General features: G+C 42.4%; 1 long non-coding RNA gene across 1 annotated transcript in view; it reads right to left on the bottom strand.

The window, feature by feature from the left end:
- The window catches only part of LOC132401549 (uncharacterized), a 121,798-nt gene extending 104,344 nt beyond the window's left edge, over positions 1-17,454 (bottom strand). The window contains exon 1 of the long non-coding RNA XR_009514607.1: positions 17,353-17,454. This is a non-coding gene — a long non-coding RNA (uncharacterized LOC132401549). The remainder of the gene's footprint in view (positions 1-17,352) is intronic.
- Between the last annotated feature and the right edge of the window lie 1,310 nt (positions 17,455-18,764).

Here is an 18,764-nt window from a genome sequence, read left to right on the forward strand (position 1 = left end):
GTTGATTGATTAGGACTATATCTAAATTGCTCATGCACTCAGACCGTGTTTTAATGAAACCTAGCAACATTCTCCTCATGGAGAGTTTACTTTAGCAAAATGTCAATGCCCTCTTTGACAATAACAATATTCTGCACAAACTAGGGAAATACTTCCCCAGCGGAAAAACTTTAACGTTTATTTGTTATAATGAGAATACAGGTGCAGTGAAGAGTTGGTTAAAACTGGCAGTTTGCTCTCCTCTGATGCTATGCAGGTTGCATAGTTCTAATTTCGATTCCTGTGCTACTACCTGACATATGCCAACGAGAATAATTGAACCATAACTGACACCATTTAACACAAATGTCTTCCATTGTTAGCTCTGCATACACACATTTCAAACTGGGTTGCAAACTTAGCATGTAAGCAAACTCTGTCAAGAATGGACAAGCTGGCATCCATCTGTTTCAAATTCCAAATACAACATATGAGGTTTGATGGGTCTAAACGATTTCAACTATTTAGCAAATATGAAACCTGGCCTAACAAGTTTCATTGCTGATTGCATGAAAAGGAAATATAGTCTATCATGAAATCCAGCTTCCTGTCCATTGGTACTGCCTACATTTCTTACTACATTGGGAACGCAGTCAACATAACCAAAGACCCTTTCCACGCAGTCCTTTTCTCAATTCTACACCAGCTCACACCCCTGCCCCCGTCCCCTCGTATTGGTTTGAAAAACAAAAACTTGAGAACACAACCACTGGACTCAAGGACAGTTTTTATCCAATTGATACAAGATGTTTGAATATACATCTTATACAATAAAGCTGAACTCTTGATCATTCAACCTACCTCATCATGCCTTGCCACTTGACGATCTACCTGCATTGCACTCTCTCTATAAATGTAACGCTATGTTCTACATTCTGTTATTGCTTTCCTTTCTTATTACCTCAGTGTACTCATGTTATATGGCATTCAAACAAAACTTTTCTCTATATCTCAGTACATTTGACAATAATATTACCCATTATACCAGTTTCCAAGTTCAGGATGCAACAAAAGGCAATAAATTAGTACTGAAGAACCCTGGTAGATTCCTCAAGTTGCTAGTCTTTCTCCTTTCCTGTTCAACGTTTCTAATACTGCGGATTTCATAGTATGAATCCTACAAAAGGTCTAACTTAGCTGTGTACCATGCTAGTGTTCATAACAAGCCTTTTTTCAGGAGAAAGTGGTGTAAGTTCTTAAGGCAATGCTTGTGGGTCAGAAGCAACAAAATTGTTTCATTCAAGTCCATCAAACTTACTTTTAAACATCCCTCGCTGCTTACCTTTCCCTGTCTAAGTTGATCTCCCACCAACATCACCAAAGACATCTCTTCCCAGATCTCCAACATTCATCTGAACTCCCTCTGACAACTTGCAATCATTCATCTTTTTCCATAATTAACAACCATCTCAGTCACTGAGCAGTGCATCTATTCCCCATTTCCCCACACCTGTATACAGTAATTTTTTTTTTCTCAAATATATATCCAATTCCCTCTGAAAGCCTCCATTATGTCTGCTTCAATTGACATGTCATCCGGTCTTTTCCAGTTACTAATTACATCTCTTTGCTCATATAAACTGAACATTTATCAGGTAGGTTTGAATGTTTGGAAACCCTGAAACATAGAGGTCTCAATGGCAGCAATTGTTTTGCATATCACAGGAAGGCAGCAGTATCCTTTCTTGGAAATTGATATTGTCTGGTCTTTAGTGTTATTATCATTCAGGATTTCATAGCTGACTGTACCCTGAATTTTACTCCTAAAATTGGAATGGAATTGGCTTATTATAGTCACATACACTGAAATACAGTGAAAAGCATACCTTGCATACTGTTCATATCAATCCAAACCATTACACAGTGAACTGAGGTAGAACAATGTAAAACAATAATAGAACAGCTAAAAAATACAAATGAGATACAAGATCATAATGAGGTAGATAGTGAGGTCAAGAATCCTTCTTATTTCTGTGCATTTTACTTCTTTTCTCTAAGCTTAAAGTCACATTTGGGCTACAACTTTCACCAAATCATTCAGTTTCAACTGCTGCCAATCAGTGGACAGGCCTGAGAGAAGAAAGGACAACTTCACACAGGCCCACAAAAGAAGATTAAAATGCACCGCTTTGCAGCTTATTCAGAGTTTGTACCACAGCATATGGAACATAGAACTATAGCACAGAAACAGGCCTTTTGGCCCTTCTTGGCTGTGCCAAACCATTTTTCTCTTTAGTCCCACTGACCTGCACCTCTACCGCATCCCTCCATACACCTCTCATCCATGTACCTGTCCAAGTTTTTCTTAAATGTTAAAAGTGAGCCCACATTTACCACTTTGTCAGGCAGCTCATTCCACACTCTCACCACTCTCTGTGTGAAGATGCCCCCCCCAATGTTCCCTTTAGACTTTTCCCCCTTCACCCTTAACCCATGACCTCTGGTTTTTTTCTTTCCTAGCCTCAGTGGGAAAAGCCTGCTTGCAATCACTGTATCTATACCCATCAGAATTTTATACACCTCTGTCAACTCACCCCTCATTCTTCTACGCTCCAGGGAATAAAGTCCTAACCTATTCAACCTTTCTCTGTAACTCAGTTTCTCAAGTCCTGGCAACATCCTTGTAAACCTTTTCCACACTTTTTCAACCATATTGATATCCTTCCTGTAATTTGGTGACCAAAACTGCACACAATACTCCAAGTTCAGCCTCACCAATGCCTTATACAATCTCACTCTTATATTCAATACTTTGATTTATAAAGGCCAATGTACCAAAAGCTCTCTTTACGACCCTATCTACCTGTGACAATATCAGTGGAATGGGGGCAAAGGAAAAGGAGGGAGCTTCACACAGGTCCTCAATTGAAGATTAAAAAAGCAGAGCTTTGCAGTAATCTTCAGAGTTTGACCTGCAACCAGTCAGTGACGGGAGCATTAGAAAAGGTAGCTTCACTCTGGCCCGTGATTGGAGGCTTAAAAAGTAGTACTTTGTGGCAGTTATTGGAGTTTGAACTGCAGTCAATTAGTGGGTGGGATTCACTAGCAAGGCGAATACAATTAACGCAGGGACAAGCAAAACAACTTTTGTGCGAGTGGGCCAGTGTTAAAGTGGGGAGATTTTGGCTTTGGCTCATCAGGCTTAGGCAAGACCAGGCTTGGGAGAGGCAAGTATCTGGTAAGTTCTGCTTTCTTCTTTATTCTTCATTCCCCATCTGTTAGGGCATAGTTAGAGCAGACGGAATTACTTCAGCAACAGAGTTATGTCTGTTGTGTAAGATGTGGGAATTCTATGAAACATACAGTCTCCCAGATAACCACATCGGCACCAGATGCACCAAGCTGCAGCTCCTCAAGGGAACTGGAGTTGCAATTCGATGACATTCGGCTCATATGGGAGAATGAAGAAATACCAAAAACAAGCTACAGAGAGCTAGGTTGTAGGAGTCAAGTAACAGGGTGACTGTCAGCATGAAGGAAAGGGAAGAGGCAGCCAGTATAGGGTTCCCTGTGGTCGTTCCCTTCAATGTTAAGTATACTGTTCTGGATACTGTTGAGGGGGAGCGACATACCGGGGGAGGGGGGGGAGCTGTAGTGAATGGCTTTCTGGCACTGTGGTTTAGAAGAGAAGAGAGGTGAAGAGGATTGCAGTAGTGAAAAGAGATTCCATAGTTAGAGGAACAGAGATGGGATTCTGTGAACGTGTTAGGGACTCCCGGATGGTATGTTACCTCCCAGGTGCCAGGGTCAGGGATGTTTCAGATCGGGCCCATAGCATTGCAAAGGGGGAGGATGAGCAGCCAGAAGTCTTAGTACATATTGGCACCAATGACATAGCTAGGGAAGGTGACGAGGCCCTGAAGAGAAATTTTAGGAAGTTAGGTACAAAGTTGAAAAGCAGAACTTCTAGGGATTACTGCCTGTGCTATGTGCCAGTGAGAAGTAACAGGAGCATTTGGCAGATAAATGCATGGCTGAGGAATTGGCGCAGGGGCAAGGGTTCAGATTTCTGGATCATTGCAATCACTTCTGAGGATGGTACAGCCTTTACAAAAGGGATGGGCTACTCCTGAAAACAAGGGGACTAATATCCTTGAGAGCAGGTTTACTAGAGCTGTTTGGGAGGGTTTAAACTAGTTAGGCAGAAGGATGGGAACTAGAGTGTTAGCGCTAAGCATGGGGCAGTTGGTCAACTAATGGAGGCAGTATATAGTGAGATTGCAAGTAAGGAGAGACTGATTGTAAGGCAAAATTGCAGTCAGTGCGATGAGTAGCAATGTAATTGGGGACTAAATTGAAAAGAGCCATGAATACAGTACTGAAGGTGTTATAATCGAATGCATGCAGTATATGGACTTGTAGCACAGTTAGAGATTGGTAGTTATAACATTGTGGGCAGCACTGAGTCATGGCTGTAAGTAGATTATATGTTTGGAGCTCGACATCCAACGATACACATTGTGTTAAAGGATAGGCAGGTAGACAAAGGGGATGCGGAGGCTCTGCTGGTAAAAAATGGAATCAAATTCTTAAAACTGAGATGACATAGGATTGAAACATATTGAATACTTGTAGGTAGAGCTAAGTAACTGCAAAGGTAAAATGACCCTGCTGGATGTTATGTTAAGCCCTCCAAACTGTAGCAAAGATAGGGCTGCAAATTATTACAGGAGGTAGAAAAGCCATGTCAAAAGGGAAATGGTATGATAGTCATGGGGATTTGGGAAAATTAGGCCATAAGACCATAAGATTTAGTAGCAAAAGTAAGCCATTTGGCCCATCGAGTCTGCTCTGCCATTCAATCATGGGTTGATTCACTTCATCCAGTCATCCCCACTCCCTTGCTTTCACCCTATACCCTTTGATGCCCTGGCTAATCAAGAACCTATTTATCTCTGCCTTAAATACGCCCAATGACTTGGCCTCCACAGCTGCTCGTGGCAACAAATTCCACAGATTTACCACCCTCTGCCTAAAGTAATTTCTCTGTATCTCTGTTCCAAAAGGACATCCTTCAATCCTGAAGTTGTGCCCTCTTGTCCTAGAATCCCCTACCGTGGGAAATAACTTTGCCATATCTAATCTGTTCAGTCCCCTTAACACTTGGAATGTTTCTATGAGATCCTCCCTCATTCTCCTGAACTCCAGGGAATACAGACCAAGAGCTGCCAGGCATTCCTCATGCGGTAACCCTCTCATTCCAGGAATCATTTTTGTGAATATTCTCTGAACCCTCTCCAATGTCAGTATATCCTTTTTAAAATAAGGAGCCCAAAACTGCACACAATACCCAAGTGTTGTCTCATGAGTGTCTTATTAAACCTCAACATCACATCTCGGCTCTTATATTCTATACATCCAGAAATGAATGCCAACATTTCATTCGCCTTCTTCACAACTGACTCAACCTGCAGGTTAACCTTTATGGTATCTTGCACGAGGACTCCCAAGTCTCTTTGCATTTTTGCATTTTGAACTCTCTTCCCGCCTAAATAATAGACTGCCTCTTTACTTCTTCCACCAAACTGCATGACCATACACTTTCCAACATGTATTTCATTTGCACTTCTTTGCCCATTCCCCTAAACTATCAAGTCTCTCTGCAGGCTCTCTGTTTCCTCAACACTACACGCTCCTCCACCTATCTTTGTATCATTGGCAAATTTAGCTACAAATCCCTTAATACCATAGTCCAAATCATTGACATACATTGTAAAAAGTAATGGTCCCAACACCGAGCCCTGTGGAACTCCACTGGTAACCAGCAGCCAGCCAGATTAGGATCCCTTTATTCCCACTCTCTGTTTTCTGCCGACCAGCCAATGCTCCACCCATGCTAGTAACTTCCCTGTAATTCCACAGGTTGTTATCTTGCTAAGCAGCCTCATGTGTGGCACCTTGTCAAAAGCCTTCTGAAAATCCAAGTACACCATGTCTACTGCATCTCCTTTGTCTACCCTGCTTGTAATTTCCTCAAAGAATTGCAGTAGGTTTGTCAAGCAGGATATTCCTATCAGGAAACCATGCTGGCTTTGGGCTATCTTGTCACGTGCCTCCAGGTACTCCGTAATCTCATCCCTAAGAATTGATTCCAACAACTTCCCAACCATGGATGTCAGGCTAATAGGTCTATAGGTTCCTTTCTGCTACCTCCCACCCTTCTTAAATAGTGGAGTAACATTTGCAATTGTCCAGTCATCCAATGTCAGGATCCATCAATTCTTGAAAGATCATCGTTAACGCCTCCACAATTTCTCCAGATACTTCCTTCAGAACCCAAGGGTGCATTCCATCAGGTCCAGGAGATTTATCCAACCTCAAACCATTAAGCTTCCTGAGCACCCTCTCAGTCGTAATTTTCTCTGCCCAAACATCACTTCCCTGACACTCCTGAATAGCTGGTATACTGCAGACGTCTTCCACGGTGAAGACTGATGCAAAATATGCATTCAGTTCTTCTACCATCTCTGCATCTTTTATTACAATATCTCCAGTGTCATTTTGTATTGGTCCTATATACCCTCGACTCTCTTTTACCCTTTATATACCTAAAAAAAGCTTTTAGTATCTTCTTTGATATTAGTCGCCAGCTACCTCTCATAATTCATCTTTTCCTTCCAACTGACTTTCTTAGCTTTCTTCTGCAAGTTTTTAAAAGCTCCCCAATCCTCTAGCCACTCTTCCCACTAGTCCTGGCTTCCTCGGCAGATGTTGACAGATTCTTGATTAGTTAGGGCATGAAGGGATATGGGGAGAAGGCAGGAGATCGGGGCTTGATCAGCCATGATGAAATGACGAAACAGATTCAATGGCCTAGTTGTGCTCCCATATCTTATGGTCTTATTCTCTGGCACTATGCAGTTAAGTCTACCAGTTAGGTTCTCAGTTTGAGAAGCTGCTTAACAGAAACTCTCAAAGCTGCAAATATCTAACTCCACATTGTGGAGTTGGGGAGTAACTGGAGACTGTGCCATTGGAAAATTGTTTGATTACAGACAAACAAATAAGGGCTGGAAAAAAGCCTATGGGCAGAATCTTCACTATGGATAAACCCTTTTGATGCAGTTCTTCCTTCAAACACCTGATCTCATGAGGTAAATGATCAGAATACGTAAAATAAAATTAAGATGTAGATTTGCAGATGTGCTATCTTTTCAGAAGTTTTTCACTGATTGATCAATATTCTCCAAGTGAACTGGGTCACCCATCTATTTTGACTCCTGTAGGTTATACATATATTTTAGCAAATTCAAATTCCCTCTACTGACTTGGTAACGAAAGGTTAAATTCTGGAATATAGGTTTTTTCATGGAACAGTAAGAAGAAGTAGAATAAATACATAAAGCATACATGGCTGAAAGAAGAAAGCAAGGTAAGAGACTGGATTTGGATTATTCTATCATCTATCCAGCACAGTATGATGCACTGAGTGATGCTCTCCTGTGATCTGCAGTTCCACATTACACAAAAATGTCTGGAAGCTATTGACATTTCCACACAGATGTTAATTCAGAATAAGATCAGGTTTAATATCACTGACATATAGTGTCAAATTTGTTAATTTTACAGAAGCAGTACAATGCAATTATAGAAAAAAGCTGAATTACAGTAATTATATACATATATTCAATAGTTAAGTTAAAATTAGTGCAAAAACTGAAATTAAAAAATTGCATCAAATTTCATCTCTCCTCAATAGCTCCAAATGCACAATGTAGTAGCATCAATATTTTGTAGTCTGCCTCCTCAGTTCATTAATTTCTCTGGGATGTATTTCCAAGACAACTCATAACAAGCTGATACTTCAATATTGTATGTTTAGCACTACTGGCTATCAGGGAATGACTATAAGAAATTATTTGTCTTAACCATGAGTGAGTCACCTCTCTCCAAGGCTTATAAACAAGGCAGATTTTTATTATCCATTAATAACTGTATAGTGACTGGTAATTAGTTTTTAAAGAAAATAAGTCTTCTTGCAGCATTAATATCTTCCATATCTGGAAAATGATTCAGTGAAAAGAAAATATGAATATTAATGCAGTGCACTTGAACCAGAATGATTGGCTTTTCTATCAATGGGAACTCAGCTGGGAAAAGACACAGAAGCAGATACACGCTCTGATATATTTCTCCACACACAGCATGCATATCATTTTATTAAAACAGGAAAGAAGAGCAATGTACAATTAAGTGGCAATAATGTCAGTTGATTGGACATCAAGCAGCATCTTTTAAACTCTGCTGTCTGGTCGATTAAGCAAGAGGCTTGCAGATTCATCTTTGTGTCTGGAAAGTCCATTATTGTCCACTGAAGAACCTTATACTCAAGAACTATTCATTAAATAGCAACGTAGTTTGCAGGAGATTTATTGAATAAAATTGAATTTGATAGCCTTAAAGGGGCAGGAACGTAGAACAGTACAGCACAGGAATCGGTTCTTCTGCCCACAATGTCTATACCGAACACAATGCCAAATTAAACTAAATTTCTTCTGACAGCACATGATTCATATCCTTCAACCACCCCCAACCCCCACCTTGAACTTTGAACATGGCTGCGACATGAGGCTGGAACTCCATCTGATATTTTTCCAAAGATATGAGAAAGACAGAATAGGGCTGATAATGGTGGATCTTCAGTTTTCCTCCACTCCCGGGCAGAGGTACAATTATGGCTACCATCGTGTTGGAAGAGGTGTCTATAGATAGGTCTCTACTCGCTGAGAAGACATGTAGGAACTGTTCTGAACTCACAATGGAACATGGATACAGTGAGCTGGGTAATGGTGGTAGGAAAAGTTCAAAGTAAATTTTTCATCTAAGTACATACATGTCACCATAGACAACCTTGAGATTCTTTGTCTTGTGAGCATTCACAGTAAATATAAAGCAATTCAACAGAATCAACAAAAAACTGAGAAGACAAAAACAGACAACCAACCAATGTGCAAGACGAGGAATAGTGTAAATATTAAAAATAGAAAATAATTATAATAAGTAAAAAAACTAGTAATAAGTATCAAGAACACGAATGGTAAGAGTCCTTGAAAGCAAGTCCAGTGGTTGTGAAATCATTTCAATGTTGGGGCAAGTGGAGTTGAGTGAAGTTATTCCCCTCTGGTCAAGAGCCTGATGGGTGAGGAGTGATAACTGTTCCTGAACCTGGAGGTGTGGAACCTGAGGGTCTTTGACCTCTTTCCTGATACTAACTGTGCAAAGAGAGTGGTGGCCTTGTAGAAATGCCCAATGATGGGGAGGGTTTTATCCATGAAGGACTGGGCTGTATCTATTACTTTCTGTAGTAATTACCATTCAAGAGCATTGGTGTCTCCATATCGGGCCATGATGCAACCAATCAGTATACTCTCCAAGTGCAACTATAGAAATTTGTCAAAGTTTCAAATGACATGCCAAATCTTCATAAACTTCTAAGGAAATAGAGGCACTGCTGTCCTTTCTTTATAATGTGTTGGACCCAGACAGATCCTCTGAAACGATAATGCTGAGGAATTTAAAGTTACTTATCCTCACCACCTCTGATCTGCTGATGAGGACCTCGTGTTACCAAAACCTGTAATCAATAATCAGCTCTTTGATTTTGCTGACATTGAGTGAGAGATTGTTGTTATGGAAACATTCAGCCAGATTTTCAATCTCCCTCCTACATGTTGATTTATCACCATCATTGATTGGTTTATAACAGTGGTGTCATCAGGAAACTTAAATATGGCATTGAAGTTGTGCTTAGTCTCACAGTCATAAGTAAAAAGTGAGTAAGTAGAAAGGGCTAAGCACACAGTCTTGCGGTGTACCTGTGTTGACAATGATTATGGAGGAGATTTTGTTACCAATCTGAACTGGCTGCGGTTTGCAAGTGAAGAATTTGAGGATCCATTTGCACAAGGCGTCATCAAGACCTAGGTCCAGGAGCTTATTGATTAGTTTTGAGGGTATGATAGTGTTGAACGCGAAGCTGCAATCAATGAAGAAGCAAGGTATGCAACATCACTCTCCAAATGTTCCAGGGTTGAGTTAAGGCCCCATGAAATTGCATCTGCTGTGGACCTGGTAGGTAAATTGAAGTGGATCGAAGTCACTTCTCAGGCAGTTGATATTTAGCTCACCAACCTCTCAAGAAGAACTTCATCACAGTAGGTACAAGTGTTACTGGACAATAGTTATTGAGGCAGGTTACCAAGTTTTTGTTTGGCACCAGTATAATTGAAATCTGCTTGAAGCAGGTGAGTATCTCAGACTACCAAAATGAGAAGTTAAAGATATCGGTAAACCTTCCAGACAATTGATTAGCATAGGCCTTGAGAGCTTGGCCAGGAACCCTATCTGGACCAGATGCTTTCTGTGGGTTCATCCTCCTTAAGGACACTCTCATGCCAGCTTCAGAGCCTGAACTTAAATGTTTACTTGGGGCTATGGGAATTCGTAAAGATGCCTCCATGTTTTGTCAGTCAAAGCAAGCATAAAAGACATTAAGCTCATCTGAGAGCGAAACCTTGTTGTCATATATGTTACTTGGTTTTATGTTGTAGGAGGTAATAGCATTTAAGCTCTGCCACAGCTTTTGAGCATCCTTTTGTGATTCAGGCTTGGTCCAGAATAGACAATTCGCATGTGAGGTGGGTTTTTGGAGTCATGCTGGACTTCTTCTACTTGGCTTGGTCACCAGACTTGAAGACCACTGATCTGACCCTCTGAATATCATGGTGCTCTTAGTTCATCCAGTGCTTCTGAATAATTGTGGGACACACTCATCCATGATTGATTTAATAAATTCCATGACAATCATGGCATGTTCATTCAGATCCTCTGACGAGTCCTTGAACATCACTCATTCCATCGGCTCAAAGTAATCCTATAGCTACACCCCTGCCTCCAGACTCCTCCAAATTCATGATAGGAGATGGGGTTCAGGGAGCTCTGAAGTCCCGATGGAAGAAGGATATATAACTCACTTTTTAGGAGACATTCAATCTGTGAATAGCTTGCAGAAGAATCAAAGTTATATGAAATTTCTTGTTTTGTGGCAGTGGTACAGAGCAGTACATAAAATTACAAAATAAATAAATAGTGTCAAAACAGAGTATAATGGGATAGTAACACATACAAAATGCTGGTGGAACACAGCAGGCCAGGAAGCATCTTTAGGAAGAAGTATAGTAATAGGATAGTTCCTGGATTCATGAAGCATTCAGAAATCTGATGCTGGAGTGGGACAACCTGAAGAGCGTGAATCTTAAAGTTCCTCGAATTCCTCACTGAAGTTATGAGAAGAGGTTATGTCCTAGATGGTGAGGGTCCACAGTGATGAATGCCATCTTTTTGAGGCACCATCGCTTGAAGATGGGAGGGCCGTGCCCGTGGCAGGATTGGCTGAATCTATAATCCTCTTCAGCCTCTTTGAATCTTCAACCCTCTTTCAGCCTCCTAATCCTGTGTATTGGAGCCTTCGCACCAGGCTGTGATGCAGACAGTAAAAATGTTCTCCACAGTACATCTATAGAAACTTTTAATTGTCTTTGGAGATATACTGAATCCCCTGAAACTCCTAATGGGATATAGCTACTGGAGACCCTTTTACATGATTGCATTACTATATATTGGCCCAGCATAGATTCCTTTGAAGTGCTGATACCCAGGAACTTGAAGCTGCTCACCTTTTCCACCATACAATGAGGTCTAATGTGTTTACTTCTGTCTTCCCCTTCCTAAAATCCACATACAGGAAGACAGGAATCTCTGGATAGTTAACATTAGGTATTGTATTTAGAATGATTTTAGCTCTCAAGGTTACTTTGTTAATGTATCTGAGAACCTCGGATAGGTTTACTTCAGTGTCTATTTGCAACCTGAGAATATTTTAAATTAGATTTAGCACGAGGCTACAATAGAATTATAATTGAAGTATCAGCAGCCTGAAGCTAAAATATTATGATTTTAGGGAATATTTAATTCTCAACAGGAGAAACTTATTAGTAAAGATTTTAAATGTTCCACAACTCATAGCTGTATAAAAATATAATTGAGCATTTCTGTTACATGAACTATTTAATGTCACAAAAACTGGTGCATTTTGACAGGATAGTGACAATGAATTTGTGAATTAAGAATTAATCTTAAAAGATCTCCATTAATTCCATTTAACCCTTCTTATTAAATAGAGTTAAAAATTGACATTTCCTTTTAATAAAAAGATTCCTAGTTTGGATGTGAGTACATATTATGCAGAAGCAATTCCAGTAGGTGGGTTAGAGGGCACTGATTGTAAACAAGCAAGTTAACTATTTACTTACAAACAGTGAAACACTCAACCAAGCATCTAAATCAGACAAGTATTTATCCAAGCTCCCTAACTTACAAAACTATGACAATAAACATTAAATAACACATCTAATTCAAACAGGTACTTAATTAAGTTTCCCCAAGTTACACAGCTACAACTCTAAACATTCAACAGGTACTTATGTGCATGTGGGTCCTCTTTTCTGCCAAACACCTTCTCAATGGTCCCTCATCCCTGGTCATGGCCCAGTCTGAAGAGAAGCCCCTGACAAACAGAGACAGAGCATCGTGCATGCAGTATTCGTATACACCTGGGGTGCCCGAAACCAGAAGCCCGTGCACTGGCCTGAGAGCCAGCCAATTGGAGAGAGCTGCCACATCCTTGAAACGGGCTAATCAGCGACTGGCATGGCATAAGTGACTTTGAACAGGCAGGTATGTTAATGTCACAATACATCACCCCCCTTGAAAGATGCAACCCCGTGACAATTCGACCTTTGGTCTAGTATAACCTCTGCAAACGCCTCACATAAAAAACACAAAATCCAGTACTATAATCCCAATAGTCACTACCAGTGTACTAAGTCCATCAACCTCTTAGTGCCCCAAAAAGCTACCACCTTCCCCTAGAGTGTAATAGCTATATAAATCGTCCCCCTCTTTCTTAAGCACACCCACTGGCTGTCAGATATGATCAATGAGGGTATTAATGTTCCCTGACTCATTAGGAATGTAGCTGAAGTATTCTTGACCAATAGCAGCACAAGTACTTCCTTTCTCTGCAAGCAGGTAGTTGAAGGCCATCTGATTCTGCAAGGCAACCATTCAAGTAGCCATTATTTTGGCCAATATTCAGAAGAGTGCATAATCCATGTGTTTGAGAGCAATGGCCATCTTGCTTGTCAGTGTTTCTGTCAGAGAAGTTATATGATTCAGTTCCCGGGGCAGTCTGGCCAGACCATACTGGGGTAAGGCTATTATCCAAAACCTTTCTCCCTCTGCGATAGCCTTCATACTATGCTGGCCATCATGGGTGCGATGCTCATCCTGGTCAATGAGGTGGTGTACGTGCAGCACCATAGGCCCTGGGTAGCAGCAGTAGGCCCAGGATCCGCATATCCAGCTCTCATACCCTCAGGATGTGCCCCGAGTAAACTTCCCTGGGCTTCACACATTGGCAGGTTGGACAGTTTATGACCAACGTTTTGACTTTGTCATAAGTTATTACCACCCCTCAAGTGCCTATCCATTTCCTTGTCCCTTCCACCCCTATGTGTCCAATCCTTTGGAGTGCCTAGACTGCCAGGTGACCTTGGAACAGACCATTCTGATCTGTGCTGCCCTATCTACTGCGCCATTATGCGCCATTATACTGCGCCTCAGTGTCCCGAGCGGTGTGAAGATCTATATGGTGGACCATAATCTTCTGCCAGTGTGCTTCTCTCAAGCTTTGTTCCAAACAGGGAAAGAGGTCGGTCATGCACCTCCCAGTTTTGCTTGTGCCACGGAGCATCCATACCACCATGCCACTGGTCACTGCCCAGGAGTCAATATGGAGTCTAATACCAATAAGACCAGTCACCTCTCAGAGGGCAAGGTCATAACCATCAACTAAGCCAGTTGACTGGATTTCACCCCCCCCCCCCCCACCCCACAAACCTACTCCTGTGTAATGACTTTATTTCCTGTATTCCCTGGAGTTCAGGAGAATGAGGGGAGATCTCATAGAAACATTCCAAATGTTAATTAGCTTGCACAGATTAGATATGGCGAAGTCATTTCCCATGATAGGGGTTTCTGAGACAGGAGGACACAACTTCAGGATGAAGGACATCCATTTAGAACAGAGGTGTGGAGAAATTACTTTAGTTAGAGGGTGGTAAATCTGCGGAATTTGTTGCTACGAGCGGCTGTGGAGGCCAATTCATTGGGTGTATTTAAGGCAGAGATAAATAGGTTCTTGATTAGCCAGGGCATCAAATGGTATGGGGAGAAGGCAGGGGAGTGAGGATGACTGAAAGAATTGGATCAGCCCATGATTGAATGGCGGAGCAGACTCGATGGGCTGAATGGCCTACTTCTGCTCCTATATCTTATGGTCTCATGGACTTTGCTCATTGCAGGGTGGATAGCAGTGGCCTTCCACCACTGCTTGCAGCCCTGCCAGCAGCTGGAGCAATCAGTGAACAAGACTTGTTGTTTCTCCTCAAGCGTCAAATTGTCATATGGCTTACTCCATTGTATGGGTGAGGGATTAATGGTAGGGAATTTGTCATGGATACAGAGTCATTGTTGGACAGGGACAAAACCTGTTCATGGAGACAGCTCATTCCATCAGGACCTTACACTGCGCTGTCTGTAATATACCATTTCTATTTAACAATTGAAGACCATTGGAAAAGGCCTTCTTTGGAGTCGCGTTGTCTGACTTAATCCACTGTATGATAGGGAGATGTGGTCACAGCATGACTGGCTCAGAGGCTGTCTGCTGTTCAGTGGCCAGGAGGGCCTAATAGCAGGCAAACAACTGCCTCTCGAAGGGGTTGCATTGGGTCACTGTCTCGGGTAAAGCCTTTGCCCAAAACTCCAAGGGGATGCGACACCCCTCAACACTCGCCGCAGGTTCCACTCAGCCACTCCAAGGGCAGGTAAAACCTGCAGCTCAAAGGGTACCCCACTCTGCCTAGGGGCTAATGGCAGAACTCGTTCCACTGCCTGCTTGGCCGCCTCAAAGGCCGCTTGCTGTTTGGGGCCCCACTGGAAAGTGATCTTTTTGTGTAAGGCCCAGTATTGGGAGTGTAATATGATAGGCAGGTGGGGGATATACTGGCACCAGTAGCAAAGGAGCCCTAACAAAGCACAACAGCTCCTCCCTGGATTCAAGATCTTGCACTCAGTGCTTTCATGTATCTCACACTGCCTAGAATGCCACTTTCTGCCTAGGAATCGGACACTGTATCTTGTCAGTGTTGATAGAACAACCCTACTCCCTCAGAAAAGTAATCACCTGCCTGTATCACTACATTCTGTGAGGGCTCCTGTAACAGCACATCGTCTGGATGTGGAGACGCTAGGGTCTAAATATATCCCCAGTAAATCTCAAGCTACTGTGACGTGGCACAATGTGGGACTGTGTACATACCCTAGAGGGAGGTGGCAAAAGGTGTACTGCTGACCCTCCTACTCGAAGACAAACTGTTCCTCGGACTCTGGGCTAGGGGGATGGAAAAATAAAGGACTTGGCCAGGCCCACTACCACATACCAACGCTTCCCCTCCCTACCCCTTTTATACTGGTCACTATTGGATCAGCCATGATGAAATGGTGCAGCAGACTCGTCGGGCCAAATGACCTAATTCTGGTCTTATATCTTATGGTCTTACATCCAAGACAGCTGCTGTGAAAAGCGGTGTACCTTTGTTCAACTGTCAGCAGTCAACCATCATATGCCATGTCCCATCCTTCTTTTGCACAAGCCATACTGAGCTGTTATTGTCACAGCCACAGATTCGGCATTGCAGTAGATACAGCAATTGTGCTTGTGAATATGCACGTCAGCTAATTATGATTTCACTGTGATAGTATTTAACTCCATACTTTTCATTGGAGTGCGTGGTGAGACTTCGACACAGCCACGCTTCACTGCCTGTTTACATTTCGCCCTGCCTGAGAAATTGGACTGTCGAGTCAACTGACTCTGAAGACTAACAGCATTAATTTGTTCCTTAGTTGTTCTTTTCAGCCACAGCGTAGGTATCTTTTTCCGTTTGAGAGTTTTAATTAACAGCCCTGTTTTGGCCTAGCATTTATTGTTTTCTTTTCTCTTTAACATTATTAGCGTTAAAGTCTGTGAACTATCGACCTGCTTCAGTGTCTCTCGCTCCGCACTTGGGCCATATCTGAAACTGGTGATAGTTATAGGGGAAGGAGGCAGGGCAAATGGTGCCCTCCCACAACAGGGCATCTATAGTCTCCCCAGTCTCTTTGGTGTCTCTCAGGATCCGGTACTGCTTGGTACCATGGGACCTGTCTGTCCTGGTCTCCAGCAACTGCAGGGTAAGCTCTCAAGCAGGAAGAAGGAACCCCTCTAATTCGCTCTACTGTAGCCCGGGGACCCCACCAACTGTTGGAATTACCTGCTTCAATGGTGTGCTGGGCACTAGTGTCATCTATCGCTGCACATACCCATTCCCCCATTGCTTCACAATGCATACCAGCTGGCTGGCAAAAGGTCACTGAGCTTATCAACCCAGAGCCCTGACCGCATCCCCGTGTGAGGGGGGTGGCAGGGCCCGCCAGTGCCCCTTGTAGGGCTTCCAGTGAAGGATATAGGGAACCTGGATCGCAGGTGGAAGAATCTGACAAAGGATCAAATGAGCCTTTATTCAGGAGGGCTCGGAAGATAAGCCCCCTCTCTGAACAGTTACCTTGCCCGGCTTCCCCTCGGTGTTCCCTCTAGGGAGAGGGAGTGGGAACCCCAGCAATTTGCTTCTTCAGTACCCCTGCCCTAAGCAGCACGAGAAACCTCTCCTTACAGGTCACGTGGGATCCCTCACTCTCTGTCTGCTTATCCGACTTCCAGGCTACATGTACTCCAACCCTTCTAGCAACTGAATGGCTGCATTTACAGTATCGCCTGCTGCCAGATCTATTAAAGGCAGCACCATCACTTTCAAGTGGAGAGCTGTTGTTATAGCCAAATAGGAGGGGTAGGTTCAGAATCCTCTGACGGGCTACAACTTTCAATGTATAATGCTACGCAGAAGCAGATTGGCAGATTCGGTAAGTAGAACAGGAGGCACTGATCTTGAGTCAGCATATTAACTATTTATTTACAGGCGAGCAGTGAAACACTCAACCAGACATCTCAGTCAAAGAAGACTTATCTAAGCCTGCTAATTTACAAAACTATGACACTGAACTTTCAAAAACACTTCTAACTCCAACAGGTACTTTGTTATTCGCACAAATTACACAACTACAGCACTAAACATCCAAAAAGCAGGTACTTACCCAAGTGTGCATGGGGGCCCTCCTTTCTGCAACATGAAGGGGAGCCCCTAGCAAAAAAGAGACTATCCGTATGCCCCTAGTGTGCTCAAAGTTGGAAGCCAGTACAATGGTGTGAAAGCCAGCCAATGGAAGAGAATTACCACATCCTTTGAATGGACTAATCAGCAACTGGTAAGTAGAAGCAGCTTTTGATTGGCAGTAAAGTTAACCCTTTATGTTACTTACTAAGAATAGTTCTCTTATTCTGTTTATATGACTTTGAAAGAATGGAACATATGCCCTTCCAAACTTATTCAGCCATTCATTATGACTAAGGATGAATTGGACTTGCTGTGCCTGTGTGCAACTATATATCAGTTAAATAAAAGCACACACAGGGAGATGGCTTCAACTAATGTATTCACATTGCAGTGAGAGAAAAAGAGAGAGAGAGAGAGAGAGAGAGAGAGAGAGAGAGAGAGAGAGAGAGAGAGAGAGAGCACAATGCACATGTGTAGACAACAGATTAATATTTAGTGCTAAGGGGAGTCATTGTTCTAAAAGAAATAGATCCATACATGACACTTCTTCCCCCTTTAGATTAATGTAACATAAAACTGTATAGGTTCAAAACATTCAATTTCCCTTGCACAAATAAATATACTTTCATAATAATGGTCCATAACTAACTTCACTGTCCTAAAGATTCAGTCTTTTGGGTGGCATTCTGTTTCTTTCAGGATGGCACCTCCGGACCTGTGCAGTGGCATCAGGTTCAGGAAGTGTCTTGACTAAGACAACATTCTCGGTTGCAGGTGTCACGTTACTGTCAGTGACGTATACATCATGGAGAGGCAAGTCCGGTGACTATAATGTATCCGCCTTGTTGGACGCCTCCAAGCTCTGAAGTTCAGTATCCACTTTGGGATGTAGCGCATAAGGCATTGGACTCACCTTATGGAATCTTGGTGCTGCTTCATCCAGTTTAATTCTAGCATTCATACCTTCGAGTTTACCAATGTCCTTCTCAAACACCTTCTCATTAGCATTAAGCAGTTGTGACAGTCTCTGACTAGTGTTACCATTTGGACTGCAGTTGCCTGTTGATGACACATTGAGAGCTTTCATTATGTGCCAGTCTTGTTAGAGTTTTCTCAACCATTCACTTCCAAAAAGTGCTGGCCCTCCACTTTTCAACGCATAAAGCTCTAACTGCTAAGTTTGGCCTCCATATGTCACATACACTTTTAGTTTGCCTTTGGGAGATACTTTTCAACCTCTTTATGTCTTTAGCATCACTGAGGTCTTCTCTGACAGTAGGTTAGAAAACAGTCTGTTGCAGTCAGCCTCTGGAATTATAGACAAAGCTGACCCTGTATCCAGATCCACTTTCTGCAAACTTTTTCTTTAAACCAACAGTCATTTGCATCATG

This window comes from Hypanus sabinus, chromosome 11 (assembly GCF_030144855.1).
Source record: "Hypanus sabinus isolate sHypSab1 chromosome 11, sHypSab1.hap1, whole genome shotgun sequence".
Lineage (NCBI taxonomy): Eukaryota > Metazoa > Chordata > Chondrichthyes > Myliobatiformes > Dasyatidae > Hypanus > Hypanus sabinus.